Here is a 24,600-nt window from a genome sequence, read left to right as displayed (position 1 = left end):
CCTTGCCCAGACCAAACACTCTCGGCAAGGTTTCATAGATTCTTGGTATTTAGAGTCTAAATGTCCATTACGCTATAGTCACTTCTCCACACATTTGTATTGATAAGTATCAGGTAGCATGACAACTCTGCCAAGATCCTCCTGACTCAGGCCTCCAAATTCACCCTTAGATCCAAACAATTTAAGCCATGAACAAGGAGATCAAACCAAGTCCACGTAAGTCATAATCAAGTGGATATGAAATCCTAACAAACCAACATGCCACAAAATACAATGGTTGTAAGCAAAAGAACCATTTTGTAGTTGGGTATATATTCAATAGCAGAGCTAGATTGAGAAAAGGCCAACAGGTAAGTCCAAGTGGAAAGAACTTAGTGATATTAGTTGAAAAATAGCAATGACCAAATTTTAGCCATTAAAGGGTGTTTCTTTACAACCAATACACAAGAATGTAATTCTTGAGGGACACCTAGGTGCCTCCGTTGGTTAAGTGACTGACTCTTGATTTTGGCTCAGATCATGATCTCACGGTTGATGAAATTGAGCACTGCATCAGGCTCTGTGCTGGGGGATTCTCTCCCTTCCTCTCAGCCCCTTCCCCACTCCTCTGTCTCTCAAAATAAATAAACTTTTTTTTTTTTTTAATGTAGTTCTTGGGGCACTTGGGTGGCTCAAATGGTTAAGAGTCAGACTCTTGGTTTCAGTTCAGGTCATGATCTCACAGTTTGTGAGTTAGAGCCCTGCTTGGTTATCTCTATCTCTCTGCCTCTCTCTCTTCCCCTCTCCTGATTGTGCTCTCTCTCTCAAAGTAAATTAATTAAGGAAATAAATAAAAGTTAAAAAAAGCAATATAATTCTTGAGAACATTTATACATGACATTCACTGAAATATGTAAATGTGATATAATACATTTAAGTATATCATATATACTTCATTGTATAGAAACAGATATCTAAAATAATAGTGTTCCTGTTGTGACAGATAAATAAATTGTGTAAATCCCAATAATTTATATAAATAATAAAAAACTGAATTATTCATAATCCAGAAAAAAAATCTATCTCAGTCCTGGCCACATGTTGAAATCATCTGGCACGCTTTAAGAAAAAAATGATGCCTGGACTTCATCTGGTGATTTTAATTTAATCTGGCGAGAGTGGGCCAGGGCACAGGAATTTGAAGAGCTCCTCAGGTGATTTTCATGTGCAGTAAGAGTGAGAGGTGCCCACCTAGAACAGAGTCTCTCAAATTCTTACATGTATATAACCACCTGGGGATTGTGTTAAACTGAATGTTCTGATTCAGTAGGTCTGGAGTGGGGTCTGAGATTCTGCATTTGTAACGTGTTCCCAGGCAATGCCAAGCTGCTGGTCCCCAGACCACTCATTGTGGAGTAATAATTTAGTGTGTCTCAGCTCAGGAAAGGGGCATAGGTTGGAATCACGAAGGCATTTGGGTTGAAACTATATTCTCATAACCTCCAATCTAAATAGACATCCACAGGGGCGCCTGGGTGGCTTAGTCGGTTAAGCGTCCGACTTTCACTTAGGTCGTGATCTCGCGGTTCGTGGGTTCGAGCCCCGTGTCAGGCTCTGTGCTGACTGCCAGCTCAGAGCCTGGAGCCTGTTTCAGTCTGTGACTCCCTCTCTCTCTGACCCTCCCCTGCTCATGCTGTCTCTCTCTCTCTCTCTCCTAGAAATAAATAAAACATTAAAATAAATAAATAGACATCCACTACCCCAAATGCCCCCAAATGCCCCACCTCCTTCTGCCACTGTTTCTCATCTTTCATGGTAAGCTTGTTGCTGAAGGTCATTAAATCTGGTTTCTGAAATAATCTCTGGAAGGTTGTGCTGGGACTTTAAAATGCAGTCACAACTAGAAATTGCATACTGAGATAGTTTAAAGTAAGAAACTGCTTACTAAAGGTAACTAAAAGAAAGCAGTTCTGCATTATTAAATTTCTACTGTCTGTATGTTGATCTCAGTGCCAGCAAGAAGGCCAAGTGGGCCTTTATTCTGATTGGTCCATATTCATGACATTTATTCAAGGAAAGGATCGGCTGAGTGAAAGAGCCATCTCAACCTTGGAGGAGACCAGATATCCAGATTGGCAGAGGTCAGACCACTCTGTATGCACAGCAGGGATGTTTCACCATGACCTGCAGTACACATCTCCAGAGTGGCCTGCGTGTGTCCCAGGCTGCTGATGTGCAGAGTGCTACAGCCCTGCGAGGAGACTTTCAAGTTCTTTACCCACAGACCTTTTAAATAAACTACAATATTGGAGAAGTATAAGCAAGAACCCCACAGACTCTCTCTCCAATCTTCTTGTGTTCTACGACAATGTCATGTTAGAAAGATTATAGATTTTTGAATATGAAAAACTTGAGTTTTTGAGTATGGGCTCTGAAAGAATTTAAGTCTCTAGATCCTAATGTATATGTGTCTAAGCCTCCTAGTTACCTACTGAGGATCCTCCAATCTTGTAATGCCCTGGCTACCTGGAAGCCTCAGTCTTAGATTCTGCAAGGGTAGCTTTTCTAATACCTAGAGTCAGTGTCTTTCAAACTCCAACAATGCAGTGAAATAACTGGGTTTAAGAAAACTTTAACACCTACCACAAATTGTGACGTGACTTCAACAGACCCTTTCATTGCAGGACAGTCAGTGGACTAAAGGTCCTTTCATTTTAGTTATCTCTTCCTTCCTGCCATCTGCCCTTACCTTGGGCAACCTTAATTCTCCTGGACCAGTCTTCCTTACTCTGAATCTTGGGGACAATAATTGGAATTTATCCTTTCCTAAGAGATCTCAAGGAATCATATGCAGATTGACCCACCTGTTCCCTAGATCTGAATAAGGAAAACCAAGATGATATTGCTAAGACATGCAAAGAAACAAGTTTTGTTAGTTCTGGCCCTAAGCATTACCTTACTTGGTGTTCTCTTATTTAATCAGTTGCTTGCCTACCGGATGGTAGACTATCTTTCAGAAACTGAGGATTTAGAAATTAAACATATCAACAAAACCCCTGTCCTTAAACTGCAGATTCTCTAGATTAGGGGAAAATGTCTACCAGATTACAAGAAAACTATACTTTATTGCAAATTTACCATTTACCGGGTATCATATTTAGAGTCTTTTATAGATTTACTTACTTATTCCTCCCAACCATCTCTTGAGACATATATGGAGGAGAGGAAACTTAGCAGACATCAGAATCACCAGCAGAACTTGTTCAGCTATAGCTTGTTGTCCCTACACCCCCAGAGTTTCTGAGTCAGTGACAGGGGGAATAGAATTTTCATTTATAAGACATTCTCAGGCGATGTTCATGCTACGAGTCTGGAATCAACACTCAGAATAACTGGATGAGAGAACATTTATTCAACAAATAAATATAGCCAACATTGATGAAGTACCTAGTGCATAGAAAGTACTGTTTTAAACATTTCATGTCAATTATCTCATTTAGTTCTTACAACAATATTATGAGATAGAAATTATTATTACCTGCCCAATCTCACAGATGAAGAGCTGAGGAATAGGCCAGTGATCTCCCCAAAGTCACACAGTTTGCAAATCTATAATTCTCTTGGAGTGTAAACTCTGTGTGAACCCTATATTCTTTCTTTGATGCAAATAGATGGTGCTTCTCACTAGGAAGTCCTACCTTAGGCGGGAAGGATCCAGTAATGAACAAGACTAACAACATCTCTGTTTTCACAGAAAGAAGGACTGGGTTTGCTGTACTTTTGGATGTGGTGTATGAATTAAAGCAGGAAGAATGAGGTGATGGCCACTCAGAGAACCAAGGAAAGGACTTTAAGAACAGACAGAATAAGAGCATAGGACTTTATCTGACATTGAGTGGCATCTGAATATCAGAAAGCAGTCAACTATGGGAAGAGTGGTACAGAATGTAGTCAGAGAGGATGCATGGGCCAAATGGCCGAGCTTTGAATGTCACTGTAAAAAACAAAACAAAACAAAACAAAACAAAAACAGTTAAACTTACTTTCAGGGGTGTACAAACCAACTGAAATAATGGGATCTAATTTTTGTCTTTAAAAAGACTATGTTTGTGGCTGCAATGAGAGGAGGCTACGAGAAGGCAAGTTTAGAAACAAGAAAGCCAGTCAAAGGACTATTGCCAGAGACCAGATGAAAGATGACAGAGCCAGGCTGATGTCAGAGGCATCACAGGATACCAGGCACAAAGTTAGTGCTTAATAAATGGTGATGAGTATTAATAATTAGTCCAGAGAAGAATTCTAGGATCCCTCTGCAGTGTTCCCACCAGGCCATTGTCAGCGGCCGTAGCCACCATTGCTGTCTTACTTTCCCAAACAGCAGGAAGCATTTCTTCACTCAAACCAGATTGTCTGGAATTCTGAAAAAGCATTTTAGTACATTGCTCAGTCTCATTATAGGATGCTAATTACAGCATTTAAAAATTCCAATATTGGCATAAATTACTAACTATAATTAGCTAAAATCTTCATTTTTCCTTGATCTTTGTTCTCATAGACTGGCATTTGTGAATAAAAGTGAAAATGGATTTAAGTTACTCTATACCCGCAATTCCAAAAGGTTCCTACTTCTTTTCATAAGATTTACAGTGTTTGGAGTTGGGAAACCTTTCAAAATTATGTGCCCAATGAAAGGAATAGTGTTTCTTTTTTCTGAAAAATTGTGGTAAGTAGGCAGTATATAATTCAATTAACATATGCTTGGAATAATAAGAGTGTTTACAAATAATAAATACAACCTGCTGGATAGAGCAGGCTGCATGTAGTCACAGGCTGTAGCTTATTGAACCCCATTCTTCGCCATTTTCTAGCTGTGTGACATTGAGTGGTTTATTTAGTTCTTTAAAACTCAGTTTTCCCATCTGTAAAAATGGGAATAAGAGTAGTTCTAAATTCAAAAGTGTAGAATGAGAATCAAAAGACACAGTATTTGTGGAATGCACGGCATAATATCAGGTACCTGTTAAATGCTCAATAAATCTTCCCCTCATTATAATTATTATGTATCCTTTATCTACAGAATTATTTTATTTTATTTTTTTAAAATGTTTTATTTATTTCTAGGAGAGAGAGAGAGACAGCGTGAGCAGGGGAGGGTCAGAGAGAGAGAGGGAGTCACAGACTCTGAAACAGGCTCCAGGCTCTGAGCTGGCAGTCAGCACAGAGCCCGATGCGGGGCTCGAACCCGCGAACCGCGAGATCATGACCTAAGTGAAAGTCGGACGCTTAACCGACTAAGCCACCCAGGCGCCCCTAAGAATTATTTTATTTTAGACAGTTGTACTAAGATATAACTGACCTAAAATAAATGCATATATTTAAAGTATACCATTCAACAAGTTTCATGTATCTATACACTCATGAAATCATTACAAGTAAATACATACATACATACATACATACATACAAAATAGAACAAACCCCGTAATCCCCATACATTATCGATTAGTAAATGAGACAGCCTTCTCAACACAGTGAGGTAATATTGAACATGACTTTTCCCTCTGCAGCACACAACGAATATAACAGATAAAAATTATGTACTATAGAAATTGAAACCTATAGCTGTAACAAAAACCCTCTAGTGCTATGAAAATTTTCTTCTTATATAATTCAGGAAGAAAAACTTCTAATGTTTTAGAATATTGTCCAAATTTGATAGGAGAACAAAAAGAGTAAGCCCAACAGAATGCTGAAAGAGTGTGATTAACCTGTGGCTTAGAAAGACTTTCAGTAGGACCGCAGTGTTGTGCAGATTTCTTTCAGGGTAAAGCTTGTGAACATGTTCTCCATTTAAACCACTATCATATCACTTAGGGCTTAAGAACAAATTAAATAGAAATTTTTTTTCTATACTATACTGAAAAACTCTAGTATAATATAACAATGCTATAGGAAACAATGCAGGCAGACTACTGCCCTTGTGATATAAAATCTAAATGCCATCATTTAAATTATCATCATAACACTGAACAATTTTCAATGTCTCATGTTTGCCCATTTAAAAAAATTCGTCCTAAAGGTTGACTGTGAGAGTCTTTGGGAAAGGTATAAATTTCCACCACGACTTCCATTATAAATCCGCCTTTGTCATCTTCTGTCACTGCAGCTTAGTTTCTTTGGTGTCCAGTCTCTTAAAGAATTAAGTAGCTAAATACTTTGCATGGGATATTTATCACAAATTCTTTTTCATATGAATAAGGACCACTGATTAAATTTCTTGAGTCATTTCTGATATTCAAAGATACTCCTAAATGAGCTAGTTAATGTATGTGCTATCTGGAGGCAGAGAGCCTCCTTTAGCAAAATGACTTAAATCATATGTGGTAAAACAACACTTCTTGCTCCACATATTCAATGTTCTAGCCATGAGCAGGAATCATGGAAATTACTCCATTAGTGTCAACGGTTGAAAAATAATGTTACCTTTATGTATTTGTGTGAAGCACTGAATACTATTCAGAAATCTTGCCTATAAACTCATTCCTTACACCTGAGAGATATTGCACATGGTTGCTCTTTATTTTCCTGCCCAATTCTATAGCTTAATATAAATGATCAATTCATTACCTAGTATGTTTCATAAAATATATACAGCATTTACATTTTCATTTGTTTCCCATTATGTGTCTAGTATATTTTGCCACCCACTATAGGGAGCAAAAATGAATGACCTTTCCTGCTATTCTCTTTATTGCAGGTTTGACTTTTTCCTTTTATTTCCCCTAGAAATGACTAAAAGGGGGAAATTCAGGAAACAGATTAGAATGCTGATTCCTAGGATCACAGCCTTCTTGCTTTAATTCAATCAGTAAATCAATGCTTTCTCTTTGAAACAGTGGGCTTCCTTAAAAAAGAAATAAATGGGCTCATTTCTGTGCAGAGCTAGATAGGGACATAGTAGAGAACCTTTGGATATAGTGGATAGCTGTTAGTTGAAAAGCCAGCAGAAGCAAAAAGATGAAGACAGTGAGCAAGCAGTTGAAGTTGGTAAATTATGAGCTATAGTGGACACGTAGTGGAACATCAAAGCTGTTTGCAGGGCGAGTATAAAACTGTATTGTTCAAGGCACAGCTCAGCCTTTTTGCTTCCTCTTGACTTTGCTGCACTCATCCAATCAACTAGGATGGCCATGATTCATCCAGACCATCTCCCAAATCCCACTCTTCATTTCCTCTAAATGATCCGTGTGTAAATCACCTTCATCTCCTAGCTGTCCTCCTTTCTTAAAAGTGGCCCCCACCTGGGGCGCCATGGTGGCTCAGTCGGTTAATCGTCCCACGTCGGCTCAGGTCATGACCTCATGGTTTGTGGGTTCGAGCCCCATGTCGGGCTCTGTGCTGACAGCTAGCTCAGAGTCTAGAGCCTGTTTCAGATTCTATACCTCCCTCTCTTTCTGACCCTCCCCTACTCACACTGTTTCTCTCTCTCAGAAATAAATAAAACATTAAAAAAAAAATAAGTGTTCCCCATCTAACATCATCCCCAAACCGATAAACAGAAGTCCGTTTTCCACCCTTAACTGGATCTTCCCACTTCCCCCTGCATTAAACCCTTTCCTGCTTATTAATTGTAGTTAGAATAAAATCTGAATTCTTTATCAATCTTTTGATCCCAATATAATTTGTGCCCATATTCCTTTCTTCAATTCACACCCCCCTTCCCTTGTCTCTCAAACTCCACTCACACCTGGCCTTTGTTTTAGTCCTAGAATATAAGAAGCCTGTTTCTGCCCCGAGTCTTTTCAGGGTTTCTTCCCTGAGATATTCTTCATCCTAATTTTCACATCCTCCGAATATTCTTCCTTCAGCTTCTCTTGTCATGAGGTCTCAGCTTGAGCTACATCTTCTTGTAAAGAATTCCCCTGACCATTTGATCTTATGTAGCTCTCATTTCAATCCAGCACATTTCCCAATTATATATTTCTGCACAATAATCATCAATAAAATATGTCTTCTTCTTCTTCCTGTTTCCCATTCTGTTTATCATCTGCTTCCCTTCTTCCACTATATTATAAATTCCACAGTAGCAAGAACCTTGGTTGTTTTGTATGCTGTTCTACCTCTAGGCCTAGAAGAGTACCTAACATCTACACAGCACTCGCTGACTACTGAATGAATGAATACCTTACCTCTGCTCTTCACCCCATTAAATTAGGGTTGTCTGTGATCTGCCAGAATTTCCTTTATTATGTCTTCTGAAACTTCTTTATTTCTATATAGAGATCCTCGGGGTGGGGAGCTTGTAGAGTATTTCTAATTTCTAACATGACCAATTTTGATTGTCTTAATTCATTTCAGTTAGCATTTACTAAACACAGAAATGTTAAATGTACAGTATACTTGAAAAACCCTCAAATTCATGTACAGTTTGAAAAGTCCTTATCAAACTGAATAACTATTTACTCCATGCACTTGGAAATCATTCTGACATTTGCTAAATAATTTTATTATGTTCTTTTTTTTTTCCTTTTTCACCACAGCTTGTCTTAGCTCTATATGTCTCTGTGCATTTATTATTACCCACGAACCCTAAAACATTGAGCAGTTTAATTATGTGCACACTTAGCATTATAACTAAGTATCACCCTCTCAAAATCATTTCTTTTATGTTTTTCTTGTGTACTTATTGCAGACAAGTCCATTTTGGAGAAGACTGCCTGCTTAGAATTCTTCCTATTATGTTTTCAACACCTGACCTTGGAAGTCTGACAGGCTGCAATTTCGTCTCCTATTGAGGATATAGTTATAGACTGACATATATATAAGTATCTAATGTCTGTCCAAATACACACCAAATATTTATGTGCTACTGCCCACAGTCTCACCAAATACTGCTACAATCAATCCTGTACAAGGGAGATTTTATATATTCAAGCAAACTTGACACCTAAAAAATCCCAAATTACATACAATATAAATAAGGGCATGGTTATCAGTGAATAGTTGTAAACAGAACAGAATTCCAGAATTTTTGCCTGAATAATCCCCTTAGAAGTCATCTACTTTAACTATCTCACTGCATAGTTTAGGAACCAGAAGCTCCCAAAAGAAAAGGTAGATTTGAAACAGATTTGGGAAAAGCAGTAGAATAGTATCTATAAACCTGGTCACATGACGTTCATATCCCAAATCTAAGAATGATTTAATTGCTCGGCATAGAGTATGTATTCGATAAATACTGAGTTACTGTTAATGGATTACATTGTCCGTTCCAGGTTAAAACAAATCACAGTAAACCTCATGCAAAGAAAAATTTTTGTGTTCACTGCATTGCGTGATTTTGTATTTGTAGCATGCATTTAAAAAAATATTACTGAGTGAAGCATGCCTGAGTTCTCATCTTAATGAGACCTTAATGAGAGGCCAATGTCAGGTTTCAAACATACAAAGACTATACACTTCTAGGTTAGGTCCTCAATTTTAACAGTTAACAATTCCCCCTTTTAAACGGATTGATCATAGACATGCTTGAGGTTTAACTGAACTGACCAATGTAGCAGTCAGAGAAATATTATCCTTGGGTTTAGAGCTATAGTTACTCTCTGCAGAACCTGGCACAGTTTGCATCTCTGCCTTTTTGAATCATGGTCAATGCCTTTGCTCATAAAGAACCACTCCATTTGGGTTGCTCAACGCCAGATTGTTCTCGCTGCTATTGTCTCTCTCTCAGCAGGCCAAAGCTATGTAGCTTTCTTTAACATGGAAGGGTGTGTCGACATTGTCAGGTCGTCATATTTATAAGTATTGCATTTGTGGGGATGAAATATAGCCAAATCCATATCATATCCAGCCTGTCTTTCCCGTAACTGTCATTTCTTTGGCTTGAAGTAGGTAATGCTTACTTTCCAGGGAGCAAATCTAGCCTTCTTTCAGAGTGGCATTTGGAAAGGGATTTAAGTTCTCACACTAAACAGACTTCTTGTTCTAAGAGTATCAAGACTCACTGTAGTAACAAGAAGGAAAAAGAAGGGAAAAGGATGCTGAAAAGTCCAGAAACATTTTGGAGTTTTTCAAAACACAGTGGGATTGAAAGCTCTCACACACTAGCAAGTATATATGACATTTATTACATTTGAGATCAATTAAAAAACAATACTTGCTTTAGCACAGAAAGATAGCACACAATTCAGTTCTGCAAAATGTTATGAGATTCAGAAACATGTATGGTTTTGTACAACATGTAATTCGAAAACTACCTGCAATGTGATAGAAGGACCGAACAAAATTGTAAGAAATACAATCAGAAAGATGTAAATTTAATAGCCTGGAACTGGAGCATTAAGAGGTCTTAAAACTTTCACCCATTATTAATTCCAGATAGTAAATTCTAAGTAAGTAACTGCCACAGAGAAAATCTGTATCTTAAGATAACATTCCAAGAATACTAAATCACAATAAACCCATGAAAAGCTGTAGGGACCAAACACACACTTGACAGTGTGTGGGGCTGATCACAAGTAAAAATGTTGACAAAAAGTCAGCTGACAACCACGGCTTTATGAATCAAACTCAATCTACCACTGTTTCAAAGTATTCCTTTTTGACTTGTAATGATAAAACATTGTTAAGAAGGAATAATTACCTACTTATTAGGATACATTATTATTAATACTTAATGGACTGTTTCATTGGCTTCAGATGAAAACAAAGTGTTGTAGGTTTATTTGAAGTAAATCCAGTTATTTAGTGAGAGGAAATATGAGGTCAGTTTCTGTTATTCTAAAGAAAGAAAACCGTACCATTTTAAATAGGGTTTTTAAACCTAAATTAAGCTAGAATTAAATTATTTTAGGAATGATCTGTTTGTGATACAGGCAATACCCTTAGGGTACTGTTTTATTGTCCGAGAGTAATGGTTTTTTGAAGATATTTTACTTTTCATTGTACAACATCAAGGTTATTTTATTCAGGGGAAGAAAAAAAGCTAAAAACACACAGATGATGTAGGACAATAAGAGTGCAAACATTATAAGAACATTAATCATGTAAGTAGTTCAGCAAATATTATCCGTACAGTTGCAGCCCATTTGTCCTTTTTTGTTGTGTCTTATATCACTGTATTATGATAAACTATGGTTTCACATCATTCATCAGCAATTGGATTATAGCTGTATTGCAATTTGCTTAATTGGTATCAAAGCAAAAATTATGCTGTACTGGACAGGCTGTTAACAGAATGTAACAAAGGTAGAAAAATGTAGTCTCTAGCAAATATGAACATCACAATATATGCTGTCCCTATCAAGGCAAGTGGATTGGCTTTAAATGTCATGATGAATAATTAGGAACTGTGAGCATGATCTGTGATCATTCAGAAAGTATTTTGTTAAAATACTGTACACTTCTGGCTAGAAACTTTGAATTTTTAAATCATGTATTAAAAAAATGAAAGAAAAGAAATCGTATTGTACCATCAAAAGGAGAAAGGTAAGCTTTCCTGCCTTAGGAACAAAGGGGCAATATATATATATTTTTAAATGAGGCTCTCAAAATGAATGTACTTACCCCAGGATGGACAAGAGCTTCATTTTTCATCATCAGAATTCACATTTCGATCCTCTTTGAAATGTAATTTGAAAAGCTAGTAACCGATTTAAACATGGCCATATTCTAGTTAGATTCTTGACCTCTTTTTGCATCAAAGAATTGTGAAAAGAATTCTTAACGGTCATTAATTGAACAAAGTTACAGACTTTCAAAGATCTATTTTATTTACACACACTCACACACACACACACCCCTATAACTAGATCTCTCTAGCTCATGTTCATCTAAACATAAAGCCTAAAAACAACTTTCTAAAATCTCTGTGAAAATGGAATATCAGACTAGAAAATCATATAATAGACTTTTCATACATATATATATATAATTATTTGTAATACATTTCAACTGCCTAATTATATATTGAAGGCCTTATTTTAAAACCAAATGCATCCCTTCATCATATATTAATAGCAGAGAATGAAGATGTACTAGTTAATGACAATGGAGAATCAGCTTGCATTTAAAAAATAGAAATAGTGGTTTATAAAATGATATTTCTCATGTAAAACCAATATAATTGTGAGTTACATTAAATGCCTCATGAGATATGCTTTAACATATAAGTTTATATCTGTGTACAAACAGACAAATAGAAGTATGCAGAGGCAAGAGTGAACACCCCTATTCCTTCAATAAGCAATAGTTGAGTATGACTAACACGGCTCTTTGCTATTCCATCTGAAAAATTCAAAAAGGGCATCATAGATTCATGGAACCTTGTAGCCAAAAGGGAATTTTGAAATCTTTTAGTACAAACTCATCATGCAGTTCAAAATGTCAATCAAAATATATTTAAATACATTATAGATGAATATTTTCATCAAGCAGATCTTATGATAATATACATACACATTGAGACAGCCATTAGTCATTCTCAATCTTGACTACATATTAGAATAGCCCGAGAAGTCTTTAAAAAATACTCATGCCTGGGCTCCCTATCTCCAGAGAGTTTGTTTAATTTGGTAATTTCTGGCCATCAGCGTGTTCTAAAACTCACCAGCAGCATACCTCCAAAGCACACACTAATGTGCAGCAACCAGGGTTGAGAACCACTGACCCACATGAATCATAGAAGTGTCACTGTTAGGAGGAGATATCAAAATGCAAACGCAAAATGTCAAAAATGAGCAAGGTCTATTTCCAAGTTAAAACAAATTGTTAATATTGCAAACCAGATTCATACATGTAAATTCATATAAATAGATCTTTCCATGTTTATTAAGTGAATCATTATGCATACATATTTTTAAATTTTTAATTAAGGCTATTTTACATTTCTATGACATTGAAGTTGTTAAAAAGCACTTTACAAACATTAATTGTGCTTCACAACATTCCTATAAGCTACATATTATTATTTCTGTTTTACAAATGGGAAAACATAAGCATGAAGAGGCTAAACTAATTGCCCACAGTCAAGCAACTAATGAATGTTACAGCAGGGAAAATAAGGGGAGGGAGTATTCTAATTCTTAATTTCCTTATCTAATAAAGTTTTCCACAGGGGTCAGAAAGGACAAAATCCTGCAAAAATATTTTAAATTTGGTGCTTTCTTTTTTAGAAGGCACTCTGTCATTATCTACAAATATTTATTATGTAGCTTCTGTGGATGGGGTGACATGCTAGACACATTGAACATGAAATACTACAGGACCAAGAACCTCTATTTCATGCATTGAATCAAGAACCTTCATTCCACATATGGGACTGAGAACTTCCATTCCAAAAAAGGACTAAGAAATTCCATCTGAGGTGAGTACATACAAAGTGAACAGCCATAAAAGTATCATCTATGCTAAGAGCCAGATTCGTGCTGAAGAAAGAGCTATAAGGATTCAAAGGAAATTTTTGGAAATGATTGAAATCAAACTAGTGTAAAGAATGGAAAAATTACAGGGGAAAATATGTAAAAATATTTGGGAATGTGTAATTCCTTTGTTTCTTTTCATGGTGGAGTCTATGGAGGACAGTATAATTGGTAGTTTGGAAATGTGGTAAGGGCCAAAGGGTGAAAAGGCTTGAATAGCAATCTGAGAAGTCTGAATATTACCCTACAGGCAAAGGGCAAAAAACACTGATAATTTTTTGGTAGAGAGGTTTCTTTTTCTTTTTGTTTTTTCTGTTTTTAATGTTTTATTTATTTCTGAGAGAGAGAGAGAGAGACAGCCAGAGCAGGGGAGGGTCAGAGAGAAAGGGAGACACAGAATCCAAAGCAGGCTCCTGGCTCTGAGCTGGTTGTCAGCACAGAGCCCGATGTGGGGCTTGAACCCATGAACCGTGAGATCATGACCTCAGCTGAAGTCGGACGCTTAACCGACTGAGCCACCCCAGTTTTTTGGTAGAGAGGTTTCAAAGGCAAAGGGCTACACAGGAATATTGATTCAAAACAGAATTGGTAGGAAACATTTAAATGGGAGAAACTAGAGCAAAGACACTACTTAGGATACAAATTGTTGGATGAGGTGACAAAAGGTCTGGTTAATAACAGAAAATGTGGGAATAGAGAGAAGCACATGGATTAACAAGACATTTGAAAGAAAAATAAAACACGTACACATAAAAACACACCCAACAAACAAATCAAAACAAACAAAAAAGTATTAAAAGACCTGGTAAATAACTGACTACAGAAAGAGATGGAAAGAATGTAAAGGTTATAAAAATCTATCAGCATAAGCATACTCTACATATCATCTAGCTAGGTCTTAAATACATTTTGTGTTGTAGAACCCTCTTTTATATGTGGTAGCCCATCTCAGATTAGGATAGCCCTAATTACCAGGAAGCTTCCTTTATTTGGGAAAATATTCACTCATAACTTTCACTCCTAACTTTTATCCATTGTTTCTAGGTTTATGCTTATATTACTCTCGTTCACAAATGCAATTATTTTTTCTCTAAGGGGTCAGAGAGTCGAAATTTTAGGCCTTCTAGGCCATATGGTCCCTGTCACAATTACTCAACTCTGCTGTTGTAGGGAGAAAGCAGCCATAGACAATACACAACATGAATGAACGTGGCTTTGTTCCAATGAAACTTTGTTTACACAAACAGATGGCAGGTCAGTTTGGCCCAAGGGCTATAGTTTGCTGACCCCTGCTGTAGATCATAGGCATGTTTAACATATTTTAAGGCACATTTTATCCTTCAAACTTCCTACACAATCCCCTTCTCCAGCTTAAACATTGACTATTCCTAATAAGACAGGGGAGTCATACTTCCATGCTTCTCAACAATGTATCCATATATGTTTTAGACTGTGTCACAGTTTAATAAATCTCTCTCAAAATGGCAAAATGGTCAGATAAGCAATAGATTGAGGTTATTAACTCTTTTTTTTTTTTGGACACTGTAGTATACTAACAAACTCTCTGATTGAATTAACTTCATGAACAGTCACATTACTCTGTTGACTCATGCATCAGATTAAGACTTCTCTCTGCACTTTGAGGAGATAGGTCACTCTGAGGCTGCTATCCCTGCTCTCTGTGACTTTCACTTTTCCTAACTGTGCACTATGGCAACAAGATAGGTAAAGGCTGATGTGTGACATTCTAGAGAAGCAGATACAAACACCCAGTGCCTAATGGACTGGTTTCCTATTTCTAAAAACCTACTCCTAGTTATGCCTTCTTTGATACAGGTTCTAAGTGATTACTAATTCTGATGTTTCCTCATTGTCCTTTCAGCTGGAGAGGATCTGTGGAGTAATGGTCAGTGAGCCCAGCAGTCAGATTCATCCACAAGGGGCTGAGTTCAAACTGGCCATAGATAGAGGAGGCATTTGCTGTGACAAGATGAGTGCCATTTCCATCCCTTGGAGATGACAAACGTCTTGGACATTTAGCTGAATGATGTCTGCGTTTGCATCTGTAATTTTTGGTCAAAAGGTAGAATTAATATGTATCAATGATTTTTCATTACAAGTACGTTTTCTTCAACTTAAGGTTTAATGAAAACCATCTGAACAACTGATGCTGTTGCTACAACCAGCCACTCTTTATCAAGTCAGCCTTCGTAATTGTCTTCATAGCTATTTATCACTAGGTGATCTTTCCTCCTTCCTCTCTCCCTACCTTTCTGTCTTCCTTACCCCCTCTCTCCCTCCTTATTTATTTGTTTGTTTGTTTACATTCTTTCTCTTAGTAGAATATAGACTCCTAAGAGCAAAGGCTTTGATCTAGTAGCTGTAATGTTCCAGGAACTGTTTTGTGTAGAGGATCAGTGACAAAAAAGACCCAGGCTTTACCCTTAAGGATTTAAACTTTGGGGAAACAAGAAAATAAATTAATGAAATTATAACATATAGTTATATCTAATGTGCTTGTCTCCATGTTTTTTGTATGAACTATATAATAAATTTTCTACTTTTTTACTAATAAACTTAAATTTTCATGTCTATTCTAGTTATCTGATGCTATGTCACAAACATCCTAAAACTTGACTTGAGACAACATGTATTTTGCTCCTGAATCTGTAATTTGGATAAGCTTCTGCCTCTGTTCCTTTTGAGGTCAGCTGGGATGGCTGGAAGACTGGAATGAAATGAAGGCCTATTCTCTCACAAATCTGGAGACTGAGTATGGCTGTTGATTGGAACGTTGGCTGGGGCTGTTGGCCAGAATTCCTAACTGTGGCCTGTCCACATGGTCTCACCTGTCTTCTGACATATGACACAAAGGATGATTTCAAAGAGGAGAATCTCAAGAGCGCTCAGTCAGAACTGTGCTGCCTTTTCTAACCTAGCCTCCTAGTTACGCAGTGCCTATGGTGCCATATTCTATTCATCAGAAGAAAGTACCTAACACTGACTCCCCTATTCCAGGAGAGAGGAAACAGTCTCATTTTTTTTTAATGGGAGGAATACGGACATGATTTAAAGCTACCATAGTCCTGCGGTGCACCACAGATTACTTACATTTCTCCAACATGAAAAATACCTCATCCATCCATTAGGCCTCCCAAAGGCCCTACAGCATTGGGCTCAAACTTGAAGTCTAGGATTTCATTATCTTTATCAGGTTATGGTCACATGAGACTTCTGTCAAATTCTAGTCAGGCACATGTTGCTAGTCCCAGTTTCTGGAAATAGTTCTCACAAGGTTGTAGTGCTGCCCTTAGGGCTCTGGACTCCACCCTCTGAGTCATCCTTCTTTTTACAGGAAACATGTCTGGTGTTTGTAGCTGATTACTTTCCTTGGCCTTCTTACTGCCCATAGTACTTCCAGAACCCAAAAGACTCTTTATGTGGTAATGTCTCTGCCTCTTTCAGTTCAAGCTGATACAATTAAAAAAAAAAAAGTCCTTAGACGAAAGCTACCCACCCCTTCAACAAATTTCTTTAAGATGAATCCTGCTCTACTTTAAGTTCCCTGGAACACTGCTGTGGAGACTGTTCTCTCAAGATTCTTAGAGGGACTTTTGTCTATTTGAAAGGGTATATGTGGCACCCCCTTAAATTTTTCTGAGGTCTTAACAAAGGGATTTATAGTTACATCCTTGGTTTTATCTTCAGACCACGTTTCTCTGAGAGTGCCCTAGATTTGATCTTTGCCTGGAAGCTGTTATTTAATTATAGCATCTTTTGCAACCTGGAAAGTCTGGGAATAAGAAACCATTTTAGTTTTGAACCCAGAAAGGCCAAGCCCCTTTATATTTAACTCTTCTTTCTTTCCATATTTCTCCCTTTCTTTTTTTCTTCCTTCCTTCTGTCCTTCCTTCCTTCCTTCCACTTGTCCTTTTTTCTCTCTCTTATCTATTTTTCTTTATCTTTTCTCTCTACACTTACATTTCACTATAGAGCAAGTAGAAGAAGCTCAATGGCACCTTAAGCACTCTACCTGGAAATCTCTTCAGCTGTATCATTCAATTCCTTGAGTACATTTTCTGGTTTTCATCTTTTTGATGGCAGGGATTTCAAAGATATTATAGACATCTGTTAAAACCAACATAATATTTAAGTGCAATAAGAAACACAAGATTAGGAAAGATTACTGGGCCATGAATCTAAATAGATCCTAACTCCAATTTTATTATTACCTGTAATTGGACCTTTTCCAGATTATAATTTAAAAAATATTTTAATAAATGAAAGTCTATGTGATTATTTTCAAAAAAAAGTTAGACATTTCTACCAGGCAAATAATTTTAATAAATGGAAAAACAGAATGAGATTTAGTCTGACATACTTGTTCATGTTGAAGTAATGATGACATCTATTCCTATTTTACAAAATATTCCCCAAATAACCAATTAGGAGTATACCAGGGGTTAACACCAAACTACCTTTTTAAAATCATGATCAAGTGGCCATTTACAGCTTTCCGATAACATTCTAGGTTTCCAGTGTCCCTTAGAGGACAGAGATAACAGCTCAACCTCTCACTGTAAGCTCCTCAGCACCTAAGATAAAACCTCTCACATACAGTAACACTGAAGATATGTAAGTTAGCTAAAACATCAATTACCATTTCCCCATCAGTCCCAACCCTCAATTCTATTCCAGGGAGGTAAAATTATATGATTCTAGTATTAGAAAGAAGCATTATGCTCATCTAGCCCAATGAACTGCCAATGTCAATGACACATATACTGGGAAATAGGACAAAATGAAATCAAAACGGCCTTGTGAAGGCAAAGAAAACTTCCAGGCATTAGCCATTAGGCAATGGAAAAATTGTTGGGGAATTTCAAGCATAGAAGTATTGAGGATAGGGGAGTCAGGCTGGCTCAGTCAGTTAAGCAACTGATTTTGGGTCAGGTCATGATCTCACAGTTTGTAGGTTCTATCACTGCATGGGGCTCTGTGCTGTCATGGAGGAGCCTGCTTAGAATTCTCTCTGCCCATCCTGCAGTTGTGCTATCTCCTTCAAACTAAAAATAAATAAAACTTAAAAAATATAATAAAAATAATAAAGAATCAGGGGCCTAGTTGGTTGAACATCCAGCTCTTGATCTTGGCTCAGGTCATAATATCACTGTCCTTGGGTTCGAGTCCCATGTTGGGCTCTGCATTGGTAGTGTGGACCCTCCTTGGAATTCTCTCTCCCTCTCTCTGGCCCTCCCTGTCTCACATTCTCTCTCTCTCTCTCTCTCTCAAAATGAATAAATAAAAAAATTTTTTAAATTAAAAAAGTATTGAGGATAAAATAAGTTGGCAACTATATTATCATTGAATGATACGAATGTCAAAATGTTACATTTATTAAATATTCAATAGGTTGAAAGTACACTTAAAGATCAGCTTTAGGAGTGCCTGGATGGCTCAGTCGGTTAAGTATCTGATGTCTGCTCAGGTCATGATCTAACAGTTTGTGAGTTCAAGCCCCACATCAGGCTCTGTGCTGACAGCTCCGAGCCTAGAGCCTGCTTCAGATCCTGTGTCTCCCTCTCAATCTGCCCCTCCCCTGCCCATACTCTGTCTCCATCTCTCTCTCAAATAAACATTAAAAAAAGATTAGCTTTATATAATTTAAAATACTGTCCAAGACAAGTATATAATAATACTAACAGTTTTTTTTTTTAAACTTAAAAAAAAACTTTAAAAAGGGTAAGAACCTATATTTTGGTAAAAACCCTTAAGGATTCTTCATGCCTTGTGTGGTCTCAACTGCACCAAAAAGTGAAATACCTTAGAAAAATTCTCATAGTCTATGAAAACATGGAGTATTTTGCTAAAATACATACTAAATTTAACCTGATAATTGCTCTCAGTTAATCTATTGGTTGACCAAGTGCTACCAAAGCTATTAGATGTAATGTGTATAAGCTATTACAAGGACTAAGAAACTAAAGAACAGAAGACCCTCTTGTAGAGAGTCAGTCAGGTTCTTTGAGAGGAAATAAGATTAATTTTCAGTTTATAATAATAGGTTATAGTTTGAAATGTGATCTATTGCTTGGTATTAATAATGTTAACAAAGACTTACCAGAAAAGAGAGGTAAGAGTGATTTTACTTAAAATAATTAAAAATGATTATTTTTTCCTAAAGTGAGATAAGGTGCACGCAAAAACACAACAGTGGCATTCCAAAAAATATATTTACGGAAAACAGATTCAGAAAATAAAAGGATGTGCATGACTATAAAGAAAAATATTCATAAGCAAGTGAGTCCAAAATTAATTTCTGAAGGACTATTTTCTATCCATTTATTGATATGGTGTAATTTTGACTGAAGACATATTGGAACACAATGAGCCATTATTTGAACCTTGTAAACCACTATAATAAAACTCTATAATTCTGTTTTTCTCTCTAATATCCAAGTATTAAAATATCAAATAAAGACTAAAGGATAAAATATGGAACTATATACTATATTAAGAAATGGCAAAATCATGCCACATGCGGCCACAATGTGTGTATGTATATAATAATATTTTCTGTGTTGATTTTTAACATGATATGTAAAATTCATGGTTCATTTCTGAATTCAAGTGCCTATAATATCAGCTGATTGAGGTTTCTTCTGATTGAATTTAGAAAAATAAAATAAAAATAAAATAACATAAGAAACCTAGTGTAATTTGACATTACTAACAATAGAACACAGATATATTAGGTATCTTAGTAGAATAATTAGTGCTATGTGCCAAAAATAAATTTAATGGAATAAATACATACTAATTTATTAAGTCCATATATTTTCTTTATATTAATTTAAAAGTTGTTGAGCCTTCAATGGAATATCCAGATATGCACAACAATAATGAAATTCAGTCATTTTATGTATTTGTTTATTGTCACTTATCTTTCATATCTTTGCTAGCTTCTACTAATATAAAAATTATGGTTTATATGCTTTTATATTTTGTCATAATGAAGGTGTATCTTTGTCACAGTAGAAGATAAAATTATATTTAACAGTATCTTCATTTGATTTATGTGCGCACGCGCACACACACACACGGACACACACACACACACACACACACACACAGTATGTGGACCTTCATTGTTTCCTTTGGATTTGCACATTTTCTGGGCAGGACATTTTAATCTCTCCAATCTGGATCCTTTTTTGCAGCTCCAGACTTCTCTTGCTTAACATCTCCAATATATTTTAAACTTAACATATCTGAAATAAAACTCTTTATTTCCTCCCAAATTTATTACTGTTCTCCTCATTTACATTTCAATATAAAGTACCTCTAAACATTTGGTTATCAATGTCTTCCAGAGGTCAACCTCAATACACACAATCTTTCATCTGTAGGAATTCTACATTCAACATACATTTTAAAGCCCTTCTATTTCTGCTACCATTACCTTAATCTAATCCATGACCCTACTCTAAAATGTATGTTTTAAATTCTAATTCCGAAAATATTGGTAAGTGTAATTTACATAACAAAGATTCATTAAGGTCCTCAATATTTAAAACCAAAACACTTGAATGCCTGTGGTAGACTATAAACTCAATGAGTATAGAGACCATCTGTTTTTCTTACCATTGCACACTAGCACTTAGCATAGCGTCTAGTAAAAGATATTTGTTGAATATATATATTCATGATTGATGAAACAGTTTCTGTGGAAACTGGAGATTTCATGGGGTGCAGTGTCATTCACTCCCTAGAATAAACCTGTACTTTTAAGCGTGTTTTCACTAGGGTATTTTCATCTGAATCTCTTTCTCTCTTTTTTTTTTTTTAAAGTCTGATTTCAAACTGCCAGCTCCTATATTTTTCTGTGACTTTGCCACTGCCTTAATTCCCTTTGAGGTCAGTTCTGCTTGGCCATTCAGAAAACATGTGGCTCTCCCCGTCTGATTTGTTCCCATTTACCAACTTAGGGTTAGAAGTGGTTCTTGTAGAATGAGAGAAGAAAGAAAACAAGGTAAAAATTAAATCCATGGTATAAGTTTTATAAGCACACTAAGTGTAAAATAAATGATGGATGTAAAAAATAGCTATGTGGAAATTATGGTAACATGATAAGGACAGCAATTTTCAGCCTAACAGAATGTATGACCCTATCAACAGGATAATTTAAGTAACAAAATTATATTGATTATGATTGATGTTGTGGGCCAAATGATGGCCTGCAAAAAGATGTGTTCATGCCCTGAAACTGTGAATATTAACCTACATAACCAAAAAAGAGTAAATGTTACCTTCTATGACAAAAGATATGATTAAGTGAGAGGGTGCTTGTACTGGATGATCCTAGCAAGCTGTAAATGCCCTCACTTGTTATCTCCTAAGATGGAGTTTGAGAGAAACACACAGCAGAAGAGAGGAAAGAAAAAGCAACGTAATTACAGAGGCAGAGATTGGAGTGATGTGATGTGACCACAAGCCAAGGAATGCCTGTAGCCACCAGAAACTGGCAAGGCAGGGGGCAAATCCTTTTCTACAAATTCACATGGGAGCGGCTGCCAACAGCGCAGACTTCAGATTTATGAGCTATAGTACTGTGAGAAAAAACATTTATGTTGTTTTGAGTTTCCCAGTTTGTAGTCATTTGTTATCCTAGCACCAGGAAACCAATATACAGGACAAACATTAGAGTCACATCACTTTTGTTTTCTTCTTCAAGCTCAAATATATATGTATGCAAGTATGTATGTGTAAATATATGTATGTGTGTATGCACATAATATTTATATATATACAAATATAAAATGATATATTATATATCCATATAAATAGCTGTAGGATCATAGCTCTTCTCTTGATAGGCTAATAGGAAATTAAATTGAAAAAAATCCCAAACTTAAGTTATATGGCACCTATGTGTCAGGGTTGAGCAAGAAACGTGGCTACTTCTCTCTCCTATAGACACATGCATTTATAGTAAGGATGAGATGCTTCAACTGGCAACAAGTGAGTTTTTCTAATGCCAAGGGAACTGTTGATTACCCTCATGTAGACATTAAAACCCCTTTCGCAAAATAAATATCCCTTTGCAGCAGAAGGCACCAGCATTCTGCTGGTAAGTGGAATGTGATCATAATCATTGTACTGTAAACATCTGTCGGCATTTCCCAGGATCTTGCCATGATTCCTACATTTTGCCTAATTTGTCACTGCACCATCTGTTTGAAGTTAGATTGATCACTGGTGGTTGAATTATTGGGTAAGTAGTGCTTATGTTTATTATCATGTGCATAACAATACCTTAAATTTATATTTAATGTGAATTAATTTTAGGTGACAGTGGGCTTCCCTGAGGCCCTATTTGTTTACAAGCAGTGGGAACCACAGCAGAGCAAAGATGCATTCGTATAATCAGTTATATACAAATATCCAGAAATGAGATTTCAGATTTGATCCTCAGCCTTTTTAGATGTGAAAAGATTCCATTCGGTACCTTGGGTAGGACACATCCCACAACACTTGCAACATTTGCTCCTGGCAATGACAGAGCAACTTGCTAGCTGAGAAGGTATCCATCTGGACTCTGAGAGAAGGCAATCTCGATGCTCAGATTTCTCAAGTCCTCAGTCTGTGGAGATGTGGTTGTGGATAGGACCCAGTCTTAGATCTCTAGATCACAAATACTCTGGGCAGGGATTACAAACTCCCACAATTCGATCTGTTGAAGAAACCTTCTGATGTTAGAAAGTACCTGTTTCAAATTTCTCAAAATTTACATATAACATTAAAAATTAAAAAAAAAACAATTTTGGTTATATGATAAAACTTCAGATGATTTTAATTCAAATATGAAATTTTATTTAATGACCAAATTAGTCTTAATGAGGCTAAACTTCCTATGCTATTGTATAACTTGCTCTCATAATCTGCTTAAATTCTTTGAGAATCTGTGTATCCTTTGATCCTATAGTCTTAACAGACTGTATGTCTTCATGGACAAAATTAAAAATTTATCTAAAATAAATAAATTTTTAATAATATCTATTTCGATATGTCAATATGACAACATTTGAAGCTAAGATTCTATATGCCACTGTACCACATATTTTATTTATGTGAGATATGGTTGAAACAGACACATATTAAACCTGCAATCGAAACTATACACACACATACACACACACACACACAAATTTGAGCATTATACACTGAATGATTACACTCAGCTATTGATTTGCCTCAGGTTACAATGTCTTCATGCAACAAACATTAAATCCGGCACTCCTAAATAGTCCTCAGAATGTCAAGTGACAGAAATATTTTTCATACATAATTATAAAGTAAAAAGATGGTTATGAGCAAACAGAATGCGTATTTAAAACACCATAGAACTAAGTAATAGGTGATTTTTTTTAGCAAGTCACAACAATTTATAATCATGTCTTAATTTCCACTATGTACTCTTTATTACTATCAATATCAAAATGACATTTTCCATGAAAATACTTTGACTGAATTCTATGATCTTGAGTGCTTTTCTCCCTACCTCCTCATACCACAGCCTCACATATCCAAGGAGGGTTTGATCTGATGACCATTATTCTGATATTCCTATAATGAGCATAAACCTCCCACAACTATCCTATCCCAAATCTTCTCATTAGTCCAGTTAAGTACACATGTACACCCCCCCCCCGCCCCCAACTTCCCATGAGTGTTTTTTATTTCTGGGTGTGAAATTGAGCTAATTATCATAAAAGGACATTCTTGCTGAAAAAGTGACATTAGGTCTCCCAGAAATAATAAGGCAAAATCTATGTATTTTTCCCTAGGGTACAAGCTGTTGACACACACTCTTCTTCCTGTGAACACCTAGTCAGAATCTTCATGGGCTTTTTCTCACTAGGGATTAAGACGTGAAGGACAAAGGATCAGGTGTTTGGGGAACAGATGGCTGTCCCTAGACTAAATTCTCCTCAGCCATTCAATGATGAGAACTACCAATTAATCCCTTTCTAGGAAAAGAAGAGCATATCTTGAAAAGAGAGAGACAAGATTTTTGTATGAATGATGCCAGTTGTGAGGGAGGATCAGTTAGGTATAGCACAACAGGGTGACACTCAGGTTCGAGAGGCTATTGGGACAAATAAGGCTTTTTTTTTTTTTTTTTTTTTTTTTTTTATCGAGT

Source organism: Crocuta crocuta, unplaced genomic scaffold, assembly GCF_008692635.1.
Source record: "Crocuta crocuta isolate KB4526 unplaced genomic scaffold, BGI_CrCroc_1.0 scaffold247, whole genome shotgun sequence".
In the NCBI taxonomy this organism is placed as follows: domain Eukaryota; kingdom Metazoa; phylum Chordata; class Mammalia; order Carnivora; family Hyaenidae; genus Crocuta; species Crocuta crocuta.
Note: the sequence above shows the minus strand (reverse complement) of the source record.